General features: G+C 40.4%; 1 protein-coding gene across 5 annotated transcripts in view; it reads left to right on the forward strand.

The window, feature by feature from the left end:
- RIPOR2 (RHO family interacting cell polarization regulator 2) overlaps positions 1–17,910 on the forward strand; it is a 3,249,967-nt gene that overhangs the window by 1,825,755 nt on the left and 1,406,302 nt on the right. The gene's annotated exons all lie outside the window — the stretch shown is intronic.

Raw genomic sequence — 17,910 nt, forward strand, 5'->3', positions numbered from 1 at the left:
CTGTCTTGGTCAGGAAAGGTGTGCTGAAAGGATGCAAGGAGAAGTTAAGCTGAACAGCAACAATGAATTTTATTCCTTAATCATAATTTCTTTTCAAGCCATCATTGGATGGAAAGATTATGTAAAAAGTACAATACACTTAGAGCCTATAGAAAGCATTTCACCTAAGACCAAGACCTATGCATAGAGTTGCTATAATGTATTATATTGTGAGATGGGTGAATATAGTGTGGTACATACACCTGGCGTACTGTAAGGGCATTGTAGCTACAGGTAAGTCTGTACATACTACTGCTAAAAGTTTGCAGCATGAACTAAGACTGTTTCTGAGGGGTGGCAGTGACAGGGTGATAGTTTGACTGAAGTGCCTAGGGGGCCCCGAAACCTGAGATTTGCTGGGGGCCCCCAAAATGCTAACACCGGCCCTGCTTGTAAGATGTTTGCATCTTGGGGGAAATTCTGTGACTATTCCCAGGTTGCAATCATTTGAAACTTGAGCCAGAGCCTTTGACATTTGCCTTGACTTTGGAAAAGTAGATGCCAAGGAGGAGCAGGCCTAGCACAAAGCCCTGAGGAAATCCACTAGTGACCTGCTTCTTTGTGGAGATGGTCTTACCAATCCTAACTTCCTGGGTCGTATCTAGGAGCCAGTTTGCTATCCAGCGTGTTATATGGGGGACTATGTCTAATTTTGTAACTTTGTTAATGCCAGTTTGGGGTATGATAACAAATGCTATAGCCATGTCAAGGTTGGCAGTATGCACTGCTTTGTCCTCATCCATTGCCTTGGTGACCTTCTCAAAAAAGTCAGTCAGGTTCAGCAGGCATGACCTTCCTTTTACTAAGCCAGACTGGGATGGATCCAGTGTTTGAAGCTCTCCTACGCCTTTATTGATAATTTACATGATGATTATTTCCATGGCTTTGCATATAAAACTAATAAAACTAATGGGCCTGTAGTTTGTGGGATCTGTTGATGGTCTACCCTTATGTAGAGGGTGACTGTTGGAGTCCTCCATTCTCGTGGCATGACTCCTTCGTTGAGACTAATTTAATAGTAACTCCAGTGGCCCTAATTGTTTATATTTTAGCTTATTCAAGAGGCATCCCTGGATGTTATTGGAGCCCATTAAGGCTGTGTTCTTAGCTGTGGCGAGCGCAGCCAGGGCATACTCTCTGTTTATAGTTGTAGAGGTTATGCTTGAAAGTATTTCTTAGGGGGGTGGCTGGGGATGAGTGGGGAGTAAAGATGAAATTGAATTTGTCAGCCATCAGGTTTGCTGCATCACCCTGCTCAGTGAATGTGGCACTCTTAACCAGCAGTTCAGCACACTGCTGTGTGCTGCTTTAGAGATTTCTGACATAACTGAAGAAGGCCTTGTGGGTGTCTTTTGACTGGGAGGTTATCTTGACCTTAATAAATTGGATTTATTGGACTTGATTAGTCTTATTAGTTGCTTGTTTTAATCTCATAAGAGAGTTCTTACCTTTACAGGAGTTGCACTTACTACTCGTAGGTACAGCAGCCTCTATGCAGCTATTGTTATAGCTGTATAGAGTTTCTGTGAACAGTTATGCACAGGCTAGTGAAACCTTTTCCAGTGTTCCAAAATGATGAGACAGAAGAAAAGCTCAGGAGTTAACTATAAGAATTAGGGATATAATGAACCATTGTCTGGTGTTTGGAGATGATCTGGAAGACTAGCAACACTGAAATTAGTGAATAAATGTGAGATTATAAAGCATCGGTCATGTTTGTGAAATATGGCTTTGCAAGAAAAAGTGGTTAAGAAAACATTTGACTTAAATTTATGGTTGGACTGTAAATCATATATCCACATTGTCAATAATGTTTAGAAGGACACTAAAGGGAAAAGAGAAACTGTAAGTAAAATATGTTTGTTCTTAGTATTGTGCAACACATTTCATGATATAAACTGCACATTATATTGTAAAGCAGTTACGTATAGTGTGCAGTTGGGTATTTTAAATGGGAGGACTCTTCAGTGACGGTTGTATGTGTTAATTCAGTACTTTGTTAGTTGTAAGGAATCTAGACTTAGTATATCAAAAGAGAGGCTGGACAGAAGCAAGTATATTAATATAATGTGATTTTGGGTTGGTGGGGTGTAAAAGTGTACAGATTATATGCCAATTTAAGATACAATGCTAGATGGTTATGTAAATGTCCTTGGCTTAAGATAGAAACACATTGTAATAAACAATAAGACAAAAAGATTAAAGCCTTGCAAAATGTTAAGTTTCATGAATCTGCAAAGATATTAGCTTGCTTTTCCCATTACTAAGTGCCCCAGATGAGAAGCAAGTCTGCAACGAGGCCTTTTTCAAGGGGAATTTTGTACATTCTGTTCTGAGTGAAATTTACAAAGATTCATTAATGCATCTGCAAAATTCTTAGCTGTTCTTTCCTTCTTGCTGACTACTTTTACATGGAAACAAGTTGTCTGCAAGTGCAAGTAATTAACCTTGAAAATTCTGAGCATTATTTGGGAAGGAAATGCAAAATTTAAAGGTATAGTGGCAAGCAGTTCAGCGAAAAATAAAGTTGAAAGTTATGGGAAGTGAATAAAACACCGTAGTCTCACCCAGCTGCCTTAATACTTTAATTTGTTTAATAGAACAGTGCTCAATTTAGTGTTATTTATAGGTAACCAGTGCACTTTTTATAGGGGCTAAATGTTTTTGTTTTCTGAAGGCATACAAGTTTTTCACATCTGGGGAGGGGTAGTAGAGAGAAGAACATATGCTTTGGCATGGGTAATCTTAATTTTAGATTTAGTTATGCCTGTGAGTGCAGGTGTCTGTGGGGCAGTTTTTCCTATCTGGAGGTTTAAACTTTATCTGTTGAAAATGTACATAGTTTTGTGTGTGTGTTTGAATTTAATAGGGGATAGAGATGCTCTGAAATTGTATTTAATTTTTATTTCAGTTTTTTGGTTAGTCATATGTCTTAAAAAGTTATATGGTTTGAATGGAAGTAAGAAAAAATAAATGTTTAAAAGATCAGCCTGGTGAACATTAGTGTGTGTATGCAAGACAAAGTTTGGAAATAAGCATTTGAAAGACTGTCAGATATATAATGTGTGGGAACAATAGCTTTTTTATCATAATGGGTACTATATCCATATTATCTTGGCAAAAAGGAAAGAGTATTAAATTATTTTAAGAAATGCAGAGTACAAATAGTGATGCTGCAGGACACATTTGAAAACCAATGAGCATGTACATTTGACAGGATTTCATGATTAATATTAAGCAGAATATCAGGGACAAAGGAAAAGGGGAGTAATACTGTTTGGTAGATGGGCTCCAGTTGTGATAGATGGGGGCAATAATGGTAGATTGGCTGATGGCAAGGGATGAGGATAATGCAGGAATGTTTATATTTCACTAGAAAATGCTATTATGGAGCTTAATTCTTTTTTTTGGGGGTCTGCTTTCAGCAGGGAATATATATAGTTGGGGACTGAAACTTGATATGCAATATTGATATAGAAGATGTATAACAAATAAGAGTACATTTCTGAAGAAAGTTATGAAAATATTTGGTATAAAAAACTTGTATTCACTAGTAGGAATTTGGACATAATTTACACATATTCCCTAAGGTACAATAACTGGGCTAGACTGGACAGAAATTCTGTTTCACAGAAATGTGCATTTTATTTGAAAGCTTTGACAAACCTACAATAGCTGTTTCAGATCATGCATCAGTAAAAACTAAGATAAAAATGTAGGGTAATGAAGTTAAAATGAGACACTGGCTCTTCCCACCTACCTGTCAAAAAGAGAGGAATTTGAGGAATGAACATTGGAAGTTATTTGAGAGTTATCAGGAAAGAGAGATATAAATGAAGCCCAAAAATGGCAGATCAGGCAAAGGTCAAATATGCCCACAAGCAAACAGAATATTCTAGGCTCCGACCACCTTGGCTAAACACCACACGTAGATTTATTGATGTAAAAAAATAAAAATGTTAGTGCTTTTGCTGCAATGAAGTACCGCTTCTTCAGACCATTTCAGATCCTAGTAAATCATCTTGTATAGAAATTTAAAAATGCAATTGACCAATCCATGTTACTAAACATTGAACATCTAATCGGGTACAATCAAAACCAGCATATTTTACATATTGACAGTTCTAGAATCAAGTTAAACAGTAAAAATATAGAGGGTCATTCATACACCAGTAACATTTACTGTTATAAATATGCAGTAACAATGTAGCACCCAATAAACAATCTGTGTTCTCTCCAAAATCCAGTAGCAAAACCGCTGTTGACACTTTAAATATACGTCCTTCTATGTAATTTACTGCAATCGGGTCATGTTGAAAATTGGCACAGTGGTTAATAATGGGTTAGCTGATGAAGTTTTTAATAACAAAATGAAAGTGCTTATCGTATCTTGGCAATTTTAAAAAAGAACTTTTAAAACCATTAAATTATTTCCAGGTTTAACTGCGTATATTGGACATTTGGTCCAAGTAGTGGTGTTTGTTCACCTTTGCCAGTTTGTGTTTTACTTTGTGGAGTTTGTGTGGGTTTTGCATTTTCTTTCACAATGGTTAATGCTTCAGCCCCACAGATACAAGGTACAGGGTTCAACACCCACACAAAACAACTGTTTCTACTGGTTTTTATTTACTTGTTAACTTGATTCTAGAACTGTCACAATAGTAAAAGATGCTGTTTTTTGATGGTATCTGATTGGATGTTCAGTCATTGTTTAGTAACATGGATTTGTCAGTTGTGTTCTTAAATTTCTATACAAGAAGATTGTTTGCTAGGTTCTGAAATGGTGTGATGAAGCGGTATTTCATTGCCATGAATGCACTAACCTTTTTATTTTTTACATCAGTAAATCTGTGTGGTGTTTAGCCATGGTGGTCAGAGCATGGAATTTTTTGTTTGTGGATATATTCAATGCCTGATCTGCAACTTTTTGGCCTTCATGTGTTCTTTTTTTTGTGGTTGCAACTGGACTTGGCAGAAGTCACCAATTTGTAGCTGTACTACAATCCTAGTGTTTCTGGTTTGTCCAAAATGGACCGCTGGAATCACATTTTGCAAGTTGATTCCAGTCCTCTATTCAGCATACCAACTAACTATTCAGAGGATAATTCTACAGTTATTGACACTATTTTGAGAGTTTTAAAGTTCAGTATAAAGAACTTGAAAATAAGTTTTACAGATATAAATGGCTGCAATGGCAAATTTACACCTTGAGGCATCTGTCTACCATAACGTTGTCCCTCGTGGCTCTTGAAAATTGAAGATGCCCACATATGATACTGCATATACAGAACTCCTGAAACGGTGGCAATCTATTAACTTGCAAGCTGGGCTTGATTACATGAGTCTGAAGACTACTAATTTAAGTGTTTAGTATTGGAATTGCTGGTAGATAAGAGGTGGTGATGTGAGCACTAAGACGGAAGAAAAGGAATTGAGATGGGTTCTGTCATTACAGGCACATGTATATCCAGGCCTGAATGATAACATATCACTTGGATCAGTGTTGAATTCACATCCATTAAAGCAGTGAACAATAGTAAGAGATTTGGTTGAGTGTGGTTTATATGTGCCATGATTTTACTTTTATATGCTATGTACTATTTTTATAGTCTTAATAGTTTTAGGCAATTAATGTGGTCTATTCAGTCCATTTATTTATATATAATATATATATATATATATATATAATATGAGTTCCCTAAGTTAGACCGACAGCACGGAAGATCGACGCACAAAACTCTGACGCCAGAAGAACGATGAAGCAGATGACCAACAAGTCGTAATCCTGACATCGAAAACACCTACAGGGGTAACTTGTGAGCGTGACCCGGTAAGTGTACGATAGTGAGGAACTTAGGGTTATGGTGCGGGTAAGGTAAGTGTGCGATAGTGAGGGACTTAGGGTTAGGGTGCAGGTAAGGTTAGTGTGCAATAGTGAGGGACCTTAGGGTTAGGAAGTGGGTAATGTCAGTGTTACGGACCTTAGGGTTAGGGTTTGGGTTAAGGTTAGTGCATAGATAGTTTTGTATAAGGTGTAGTGTAGGTTTTTAGGTTGTTGGTGTGCTTGTGTTGTGTGTAACAGTGAACATTTTTTGTTCAGTGTCGGGATTGTGGTGTGTCGGGCATGTGAACTTTCGTGTTTTTTGAGGTTCCGTTCTTCTAGCGTCTGTGTTTTGAGTGTCGATCTTCCGAGCTGTTGGTCTAATGTAGGGAACCTAGACCTAGAGTTCCTATGTTTATATATTGGTTGTTAACTTGATTCTAGAACTGTCACAATATGTAAATATGCTGTTTTTGGTGGTATCTGCATATTTATGACAACAGTGAATTGTTTTTGTGTATGAATGACCTCCTATATCTTTATTGGTTGTTAACTTGATTCTAGAACTGTCACAATATATAAATATGCTCTTTTTGGTGGTATCAGATTGGATGTTCAGTCAATGTTTAGTAGCATGGATTGATTTGCTGTATTTTTACATTTCTATATAAGAAGATAGTTTACTAGGTTCTGAAATGATCTGAAGCAGCGGTATTTTGTTGCTGCGAAAGCACTAACTTTTTTTTATTTTTTACATCAGTAAATCTACGTGTGGTGTTTAGCCTTGGTCATCAGAGCCTGGAATTTTTTTCTGTCTGAAAAAGAAGTATATTCAAAAGGGGACAGCTAGTGAATGGGATAAAATGAAAATGGAGTTCATGATCAGGTAAAAATAAGAGAAACAAATGTGGTTAAGAAGTGATATAAATTAGAGCAGCTGACAAAGGTTAAATGTATTACAGAATAAATAGAATCTCACACAAGAGGAGGAGCAACTGCAGAGTGGGAGAGCGAGAATAAAGGGAGTATTTGGATAAAATGCTGAGTTTAGAAAGATTGCTGTTAAATAACTCTGACTCCAGAGCACAAAAAAATTTAGCACGATGAGTTTGACAAAAATATAAGAAATCCAATAGATGTTTGAGCACTGTTTTGGAAACTTTATGAAAATATCTGTAAAACAGAGCAATGTGGAAACCAAGAAAAAGGAAAAAAAATGGAAAACTTAATTATGTCAAGGTTAGAGGAAGATTAGGCTCAACAACTAAATAGTTAAGAGAGGAGGAGATGGGATTAAAAAATTTGGATGTATAATCAATCTACAGAGAAGTCTTCAGGAGCAGATGGTATTCCTGTCGAAGTTTGGAAGGTAGGAGGAAAGAAAAGATCTGTAAGGTTTTTTTAATATGTTAAATGGAGGGAAATACTAGCATCTTGGAAGAAAGCTGTGGTGGCTGTATTACCCAAGAAGGGAAAAGACCCATCCGACTTGGGTTCATGTAGACCCATTTCAATTTTAAACCTTGATCATCAAGTCTGTTCTAGCTAAAAGAATGGCAAATGTATTGCCAAAATTGATTTGTATGAATCAATGTGATTTAATGAGGGGGATGAAAATATCTGACCACATTAATAGAAGAATGATCACCCAGAGGGAAGCAGGATGCAAGAAAATAATTATTTTGTTGTTTCTTGGAGAGAGAGAATTCAATAGAATAAGCTGGGATTTTATGAGTAGGGCACTGGGTAACACATGCTTCCCTTAATCAAATAATAAGGTTAATTAGGAAGATATACGAAGGATTAGACTATAATTAAAAGTGGGAGGGTTCCTGTTTGAATGGAGGAATCAGGTGGGGGTTGTCCTCTTTCCTTTTTTATATTAGAGCCATGGACAAAGAAAACTCAGAAATTCAAGGATATAATTGGTATGGTAATAAAAGAAGTCCAGCTTGGTGTGGAATATTTTGAGACCATTCAAATCTTTTTGGGGTATAAAACTAATGAAGATGAGCAGTGGTTATAGATGTAAATTATATACCCACTCATGAATTGGTTAGGGGTGAAGTATTTGAGTATGGTTTAAAAGGGTTTCTGTTTTATGTCAGTTTAAGGCTCTGTGGAAGGAGACTAAAAAGATAATACAAAAACTTTAACTGGAAGCTAATAGTAAGATACAAGCAGTGAAAATGCTTTTAGTCCCTTAATTCTTGTATACAGTTCAGGCATGTCTTTATCAACCAGAGGAGAAGTTTTGGACAATAATAGAGTTAAAGGAATTTAGCTGAAGGAATTTATTTGGGATGGAAGGATGATAAGAGTTAAGCGGGATAAATAGATTCTCTTAATAGAAAATGAAATGATTGGGGGGGGTGAAGAAATAAGGAAAGAGAGTGTGATTTTGGATGCATCTCTTTAAGGAGAATAACCATGCAGAATAGTATATTCATAAAGTATTCTAAGAATAAAGCCAACATGAGAATGGAAAAAAGATTTTTCAGTAGGGATGGCTGCAAGTAGGGGTTCAGAAAATAAATGTGACGGCTGGAATTTACTTGAAAAAAACAGAACTGGCAAAGGAACCAAGTTATTAGGAGCAAGTAACTAGAGAGGGAGAATTATGCGGGATTTGCCCAAGAAGAATTTTGCACTGTAGGCTAGAGACTGCCTTCCCTACCAGGTATTGAGATCAGGGTATAGCCAAAGAGAAAGGAATAAGGAAGTCTTCAGCAAAATACCTGCTTCTAGTAGACTTTAGTCTAATCTAGAGCAGAGGCTGATGTTAAAAACGGGATAATTAGTAGGGCATATAAAATATAGCTTTAACTAAAGGAATCCGTAAGAGGAAGTTAGAAAACATTGGAGAGACTAGAAAATCAAGGCATGTTGCTACTGAACAATGGGAGGACATGTAAATCCAGAAGGTTTAGGATTTTGCTTAGAAATGTTTGCATATGTTTCTTTATACAGCAAGCAGTCATTAAAGACTTTTTCCTCAGGTAGATAGCAAATGTTAGAGGTGTGATGGGAAAGGAAATGGTAAATGAGAACATGTTTTTGGGAGAGTAATGAGTTTACTGATTTTAAAAAGTCCCTACAAAGTACTCTGTCAGAAATATGGGGAGCAAATGTCTGCTTGAACTCTGGATCTAAATTGTGTAGACATTGTAAGGCCTTAAGTTTAATTCTGTTGTCTGCCAAAAAGCAATTGCTAGAAAATTGAAATGAAAATCCGAACCAACTGTATCAGCAGTATTGAATATTGTAAAGGAGATAAAAAAAATAAATAAAACTAGAAGGTGGACCATTAGAAAGGGGAAGAACAAATTGCATAGAAATAGCTGGATTTTATAGGAACAATACATGCAGTGTAATGCTCAGGAGGAGTGAGGTTTAAGGGAAGGCAAGAACTGAGCAGTTTATGTAATGCTGGACTGAGAGAGATTCATTATAAAGAAAAAAACACATGGAATGTATGTGTGTAAATGAAAAATATTAATATGTTTTTTCTTTTCTGTTGTAATTGTACCTATGTCTTAAGTGATAAGATGAACAAATTAGATATGCTGTTATGGAGATGTAGATGTTGGCTATTGTTTCTGGATGTGAGAAATTCTACAAATATATCTGTGGTACTGATATTGTTAATCCTTGTTCATTTCTTACGCATAGGTATCGGTTCCGACCTCTGAACAGAGACTGCCATTTTCCAAGCTCGCTTCAGCTTCAAACTTTCAAGTTAAACTCTTACCCACAATCCCCCTCTCCCTGTTACCCCAGATTTCGTTTGCCACGTTGCCATTTGGTTGTGTCAAGCCGCTTCTCTTGAGTGAAGTAGTTATTTGTTGTCTAATAGTCATTTATATTACTTTTCTGTCAGAAAAGTTTCTATTTTGTTGTCTCTTACCCTATCGCATCTAGCAACCATATTTTCTTGAGTTTTTCTTCTCTTTTTTCTCTACTTTTTTACCGCAAGGTATTGCTCCCCTTACCATCGTTGGTAATCTTTCCTTTTTTCATACCTTCGGGTATTCTTTTGTACTATTGCTCGTACCCTTTTCTACTATCTAATTTTACTATCATGGCAGATAGGAAAGGTAGTCCGGGGTTTAAACGAGTTTTCATTGTGGACACTACCTACATCTGATGCACACTCTTTGTGCGTTTATTGTTTGGGGGCATCCCACTTATCTGTTGACCCGCCCTGTACTATCTGTGTAAACTTTTCAAATAGAACTTTGTTGGAAAGGAAAAACAAGTTGTTGCTAAAGGGACTTCTTAAATCTCCCTTTTCAGAGGCTATTTCTGCGTCGGAGTCCTCAACCCCTCCTAGAGCCCATAAGAAAATCTTGGATGTTCCTACCAAGGCTAAATCTTTGCCTTCATCCCCGGCTGGGGACTCCCGCCAACCAAAACCTAAAAAGGCTAAAGTTTTGGCTCCGAAGCTCACTCAGTCAGCCCCAGTGCTTTTGGTGCCTAGACCTTCGGCTCCATTAGAGATCTCGGCTCCGTCTTCTTCTGCAGCCTTCACTATATCGGCACTGAGGGGCTTCTCGGTTCAAACTATTACCACTGTATCTGCATCGACCGCTCTGTCGGTGCAGACCTTGACCACTTCGGCTCAGACATCTTACTTGGAACCAACGCCTTTATTGTTGACTCCAGTTTTGTCGGTTCCAGCTTTGGTACTGACAACCACTTCGTGACCTCAGCACCGATGACTTCTTTGGTGCAGGCACTCGTAGTCCAGTCTCTCTCTGCATCGTTGTTCTCTGTGCAGACCGGTGAGATGGGCACTGAGTTTGCCTCTTCTGTGGACAGGCCTGTTTCTCCCTCAGTCTTCGTGAGGTCCACTAGAAGCCTTTCCGAACACTGTGTTGTGTCTTGTGGATCAGATGTTCTTGGCCAGAGGTATCCCACCCCCCCACCCCCAGGAACTAACCTTCCTTGGGAGAGGTGATCATCCATCTCCAAAGACCCCTTCTTATTCTCCTCCTTCATTGCCTTTGAAGTCCACGGATATAGCACAGTCTTCCCCTTCTGCTGTTCCCTTTATGGATCTCATTAAGGAACCGCAGTTTCCTTCATGGCAAGAATGTTTTGCTACAATCCAGAATGTCAGTTGTGACGCGCATAGTTTGCTGCTCCACAGCCATCCGGGGACTCTGGGTCGGCAGGCTGAGCCACTTAGGGGAGGGGTGACCCCAGTCCTGGACATTCACTCCTCTTCAGGTGGACCAGCCTTCCAACTGATGGAGAAGGCTTTCCCTGCTGCTGGCGATACTGGACTGTCTATTCCTCCGCCCTCCTCTGGTACACTGGTTTCACAAGCCGCACCAAGCAGACACTGGGTGCAAGGGCCTCGGGACATATTCCCACAGGAAACACCTTTTCCATTGTCTTCCTCAGCTTCTCCTGCTGAGGAAGTCCACCAGAAAAGTTCATGTAAGAGAAAGCACATGGACTCCACAGAGGAGTCCCTCACTAAAGAGACAGATTTTGATGAGGGGGAAGGATCCCTTCGATCACACTCTGAGAGGTATCCTTTGGTGATATCCTCAAAATCCTGAAACAGAGAGGTGACTGTCGGTCCTCTAATCCGACCTCTGAGGAATCTGTGTTCCTGCGGGCTTTTCGCACCTGCCCCCCCCCCTTCCTGAGTTACTCCACCTGCCGATGAACTTGTCCAGCTTATCATGCAGCGTGCTTGGAAGGCTCCTGACACTGTCGAAGCTATTCCCCGGAGGCCAGATAAGATTTTGTCCCCTCCTGCTATGGATCCCCATTGGTCAAAAGGTCTTCCTATGGATGCTTTGGTGGTGGCAGCTGCAACAAAAAGGATCTGGCAGAAGAAGAAAGCCAGACTGTCCATCCGCCTAATAGTCCCGGACCCTGGACAGGATAGGGAAGCACACCTTTGCATCAGCGACCTTTACTATCAGGTCCCTGAATTATATGGCACACTTTACCAGGCTTCAAAGGGATCTGATTTCTGAGCTCTCTAAAACCTTGGCTCGTGCCATGTCTCATGAGGTCCGTGACAAAGTGGCCTCTCAGCTGGCCACCATTGAGTCAATGTCTAACTCCTCTATGCGACTGATATCTCACACATCAGAAGGAGCAGCGGGTTCAGCTGTGGTCTTGAGACGACATGTCTGGATGCGCTTGTGCAATTTTGCGGAACCCTTTAAGGCTTCCTTTCTTAACCCCATTGAGGCCTCTTCGTTATTTGGACCCAAAATTAAAAGCACATTGGCCAGATGTGAACAGGACGGTAAGACCCTTTCTGCCATAGGTGTCCGCTATTCTTCCCCTCAATGTGCTTTCTCCTGAAACCAAAAGAGTGGGAAGATATGGTTCAAGAAATCTCAGGGTCCTTTCCATGACACACAGGCTGAGTTCTCCCCTAGAGGCAGAGGGAGAAACTCACAGGGAAGACTCTCCTTTTGGGGCAGAGGGGGTCTGCATAACCAGGGCTCCAGGGACTCTTTCCCTGGCTAACCCTATCAGCGCTCCTGAAGAGCGGCCCAAATCCTTTCCTCTGGAGGTTGTTGGGGGTCGTTTCTCCTTGTACCCTTCTGCCTGGCTAACCATCACCACCAATTCTTGGGTACAAAGGATTATAACCAGAGGTTATCATATCCTCTTCGATATTTCTCCTGTCCCTTCAAAAAACCTTCCCGACGTTCCACCCAGTGAAAGGGAAGAGGCAGCACTAGAGATAGAAAAGCTGCTAAGAAAGAGAGTCATCCAAATAGACCCTCCAGATCAGATAGGATCTGGATTCTAACTCAGGACTATTTTTGGTGCCAAAGAAAACCAGGGACTGGAGACCAGTTTTGGATCGCAGTGTATTGACCAAGTTTGTGAGAGTACAAAAATTCTGGATGGTCACAATACAGTCTATCCTCCTGCTTCTGGAAAAAGGTGATTGGATGTGCTCGATAGATCTTCAAGATGCGTACTACCACATAAGTGGACAGGCCATCAAGAAGATTTCTGCGCTTCCGTGTGGGAGCCAGTCACTACCAGTTCAGAGTACTGCCCTTCGGACTCTCTACAGCTCCCAGAGTGTTCACAAAGTGCATGGCAGTCATCACAGCTAACTTGCCACTTCAAGGATTCCAGGTATTTCCATACCTAGACAACTGGCTCATTTCTACCCCCACCAGACATCTACTGGAAGATGCCCTGACATACTCTCTCCTCGCTGCACAAAGGCTAGGCATAACCATAAACTGGCAAAAATCCAATCTCATCCCATCTCAGTCGACAGAATTCATAGGGGTTATCTTGGACACAAAGAACTGCAAAGCTGCCATTCCAGAGCACAGAATTTTAAGGATAAAGCAACAACTGATTCCAATCCTTTCAAGGGAGAAATCCACAGCTCACTCGGTTCTACAGCTGTTGGGTTCCATGGCAGCCTCAATCACCATTGTCCCCCTGGCCAGGTTTCACATGAGGCTTCTACAATGGCTACTGCTGACCCAATGGTATCCCTTTCAGCATCCTCTTTCAGCCATGATTCGAGTAACCCACAGGTGCAAATAAGATTTAAATTGGATGAGACACAGTCTGTCACAATGGTCTCACCCCTTCTCCCCCCAGCAACCCAAGGCCACAGTGACCACGGATGCCTCCCTGATGGGGTGGGGCTGGGGCTATGTCAGGGACAGACAGTCCAAGGCACTTGGTCTGAACTGGAGGCCCATCTGCATGTAAATGTTCTAGAGCTAGACAACATGGTGGTGGTCTGGTACATCAACAAGCAAGGTGGAACTAAATCTTACCCCCTTTGTCGAGAGGCCATGAGGATATGGCAATGGCTACCAACCATTTTCTTCTAGCAATGCACATTCCCAGGAGTTCCAACGTGATTGCAGACAGACTCAGCAAGTGCATTCTTCAACCTCACGAGTGGTTCCTGAATGCCTTGATAGTGGCGGAGATCTTCCACCGCTGGGGCCGTCCTTGCTGCGACCCCTTTGCATCTCATACCAACTACAAATGCAGCAACTACTTTGCCCTAATTCCCCCTCCGGGGCAGTCACCCAGGGACGCTCTAGTCCACGATTAGCCCTCCGGTCTTCTTTACGCATTCCCACACTTTTCCCTCATTCCCCAGTTTCTGAAGAACGCCTGTCAGTTGAAGAGCAAGGTGATCCTCATAGCACCATATTGGCCTTGACAGATTTGGTTCCCCTTCCTGTGGCCTCTCCTACTAGATCGACCATGGATTCTCCATCCAACACCGGAGTTGATCTCACATCCACAGAACCGGATTCATCCCAACTTGAACAGCCTGAAGCTCACAGCTTGGCTACTCCAGTTCCCTTGATTGCCAGGCAGAATGATCTTTCTTTACCAGTACGTGACATTCTCATTGCATCTCATAAGTCTTCCACTAGAATTACTTATCTGAGCAAGTGGAAAAGATTTACCTTTTGACTGAAAGATAGACCAGTAGATCCCTTCTCAGCACCAGTGTCCATAATACTAGACTATCTGGCCGACCTTTTCCAATTGGGTCTATCGGCCTCTACCATTAGAGTTCATTTGGATGCAATTTCTAATTTCCATGAGGGTGTCCAAGATTCCTCTCTTATGTCCCACAAATTGTGCAAGACCTTCATAAAAGGTGTGAATCATCTGAAGCCACCTTTTAGAGAACCTATTCAACCATGGGATTTATCATTAGTTCTACAAGCTCTGACAATACCACCCTTCGAACCAGCCTCTTCTTGCAACCTCAAGCGTTTGTCATAGAAAACCTTGTTTTTGGTCACCATTACTTCTTCCAGATGTATTTCTGAGCTTCAAGCTTTATATATCAAGAGTCCATACTTGATTTTTCATAGAGATAGTGTCTCTGAGAACTAATCCATCTTTTCTGCCTAAAGTGATCTCTGAAATGTCCATTAATCAAACCATTGAATTGCCAGTTTTTTTCCCAATCATTCAAATAGAGGATAGTATTGCCTACATACCCTAGGTATCCACAGGCAAATCCATTTTTACTTAAACAGGACTAGGTCCTTTGTAAATCTGACCAGTTATTTTTGTCCTTTTCTGGACCTAGATTAGGATCTGCTGTTGCTAAGATCACATTAGCTAGATGGTTGAAGGACTGTGTGACCTTCATTTATACACAACGTAATATCTCGTTGCCTACTACCATGAAAGCTCATTCAACAGTGGTAATTTCTGCTGCCTTCCATGCCCGAGCTTCTTTACATGACATCTGTGCAGCTGCAGCTTGGGCTATGCCTCATACCTTCATCAATGATTACAAATTGGATTTGGGAAAGAGCATCTTTCAGTTCTCTGGTGCTCAGGAATGGCCTTCCATGAGAGCCTCCCAGGAATAGAGGTAGCTGGGGACTCTGTCCCATGCGTAAGGAATGAACGAGGATTAACAATATCAGATAAAGAAGTTGTCTTACCATAACGTTCCATCTGTATTGTTGATCCTTGTTCAGTCATTACGACCCTCCCTCCTTCCCCCTCCTGTGGCTTCTAGTGGATCTTGCCATCCGGTTCTCTTAGGTTATTTGACCAGAGGTAGCCTCTACCTTATTTTGACTTGCAAACTCAATCTGAGGTAACAGGGAGAGGGGGATTGTGGGTAAGAGTTTAGCTCGAGAGTTTGAAGCTGACACGAGCTTGGAAAATGGCCGGCTTGGTTCCGAGGTCGGAACCTATACCCATGCGTAATGACTGAACGAGGATCAACAATACAGATGGAAAGTTATGGTAAGACATAACTACTTTTTTTGGTCAAGATGGACAATAAATCACCACAAAGAATATAATTCACTTGTACATCAGACATGCAAATAGCTGATAAGCAGTGTCTCTCTCAAATAATGAAACCAGATATTTTGCAGCAAGATTTAGTAGTCTTTTAAGTTATTCCACAAGTAACAGAATCATCTAATGAAAGTGTACTGTAGAAGACACAGTTGCAGCTACTCAACAAATCTGCAATGTAAGGGCTGATCTGTCCAATTATTAGTGCACCCACAAATCAGTGTATTATATTCTGAGACAAAATCAGCTGTATTTGAGGGTTGTATATTCAAGTTGTATAAAGTAATTGCATCTAACTAGCTGAGGGAAATTATGCTTGGAAAATCTGGGATTCACTCTTAGGTATACTGAAGTATAAAGAGAGAGCTTGAGAGGCTGTCTGTTGGTCAGTGATGTCTGATTAGGCAGAGAAAATAATGAAGAAATATGGCAGGTGGTGTTATTAGAATTCTAAAGAATTGTTGCTTTTCATATATGTATTAAGTTGTATAATCTGAGTCCTGAAAAGAGCTGATTAACAATATATGCCAGAGCTGTCTTGGAACAAGATTGGATCAAACACATTTTCAAGAAATCAGCAGTGTTTGGTTGCTGTTTACAACTACTCCAAGTCTGCGGATGTAGTTAAATTGTATGATACTACAAGTACTACAGTGGAGTATTTTTGTTTGTAGGGGTGTTCTAGAGACTGTCATTTCAGAAAGTGGACCGCAGTTCAGAAGTTAAGAATTCAGACATTTTGTTTGAGACTGGGCATTTAAACATCCCATGTAAACTGACATCTGCAGACCAGTGGTCAGGTAGAAAGAGTAGTATAAAAAGTCAGCAAACCCAATAAAGAAACGTCAGTAATGATGATAAATGTGGCTGTTACTTGACAGTGCTGGAATATAGAAACACTGCTTCAAGGAATGTAGTACAGTTAATCTTAAGTAGAAGGCTTTGATGCACTTTGCTTTGTGCTGCTACATTTTTAATTCAAGACCATACAAATGATATGGTTCAGTTGAGGAGAAATCAGCAAAGGCAGAAACAATGTTATGACAAAGAAGATTTCAGCCTAATTTGCACAAAAGGGATAAGGTGATAATACATATTTCAAGAAAGTGTACTGAAGATTAGTCAATCCATTATAACTGGTCATACTAAGAACAAAGACCAACTTTGTGGTATGGAGAAATGGTCTGAATAGTGGACATTGTGTTGTATGAACAAGGAAAGACGAGAGCAAGTTGCTGATACTGGCTTTTCCCATTGGGGGTGGGGGTGGTTAGGTAATCACTGCAAAGCAAGGAGAGACTTCAACAGCACCATAATAACTAGGGCTGGCTGGACTTGTGATTTCATATCAATAATTGTAGCACTCATTTAGCATGTGGGGGGAAAAAAACACCCTCAAGTGGGGAAAGTGTAGAATGCCCTGTGATGAGGTAGGTGCTCATGTCGTCCAGCTGAGGAAGGGGATATGATACTGTCATTGTTGTGATGTCAGTAGGCTCACAGACCATGTCATTAGTTCCTGTATGGCAACCCATTCCAGTTGGTTCTTGTCTTCACAGTGGAAACTGCCTAGTGGTGAATGAACAAATCATCTGAAGACCAATAAGGGAAGTTTGATGGCTAGTAGGCATGGAGGCAGAAGAACCAAGGGGGCAAAACTATAGACCCAATGTCTTATTTAGTTTAAATTCAAGAGCCACACAGTCACACACCCAGAACAGATGCAGAAGTCATATAGTCAGGATACCACATCTACAAAGTCCAGATCATTTGTGTACAGCAGGATGTGTATTAATATACTACCTCACTCGGGGGTTCTGATCATGGTATTGCAGAGAAGTTACCTTATTGGTCAGGGGAAAAGCCCATTGAGAAGTCACAGGAATAGAAGCCTTGATATACTGATGGCGAGATGTGGAAGACTGATCGGTAAGCATATTTTGTTATAATGACTGTATATGCTGTATAGAATGCCAGAGTACATAATAAAGCAGAAATTGCATAGTGTCAGATGATTTAAATCCTGTTATTTCAATTACTCCAGTGTATTGCTATGAAATGCTAGTTCATAATAAGCCTGTGCAGTAATGCTACTAGCCATTGTAGTGCTGAATATATAATACAGCAGCCTTCTTTAATATAAATTTAAGGACATGCATTGTATGTACTGGCTTATAGCTTTAAAAGTGGTTGTAGATTAAGGGGGAGGCATGTTACATGTCCAGTCAATATCTGGT

The sequence above is a fragment of the Protopterus annectens genome, chromosome 3.part1 (assembly GCF_019279795.1).
Source record: "Protopterus annectens isolate FY-2018-M chromosome 3.part1, PAN1.0, whole genome shotgun sequence".
Classification (NCBI taxonomy): Eukaryota; Metazoa; Chordata; order Ceratodontiformes; family Protopteridae; genus Protopterus; species Protopterus annectens.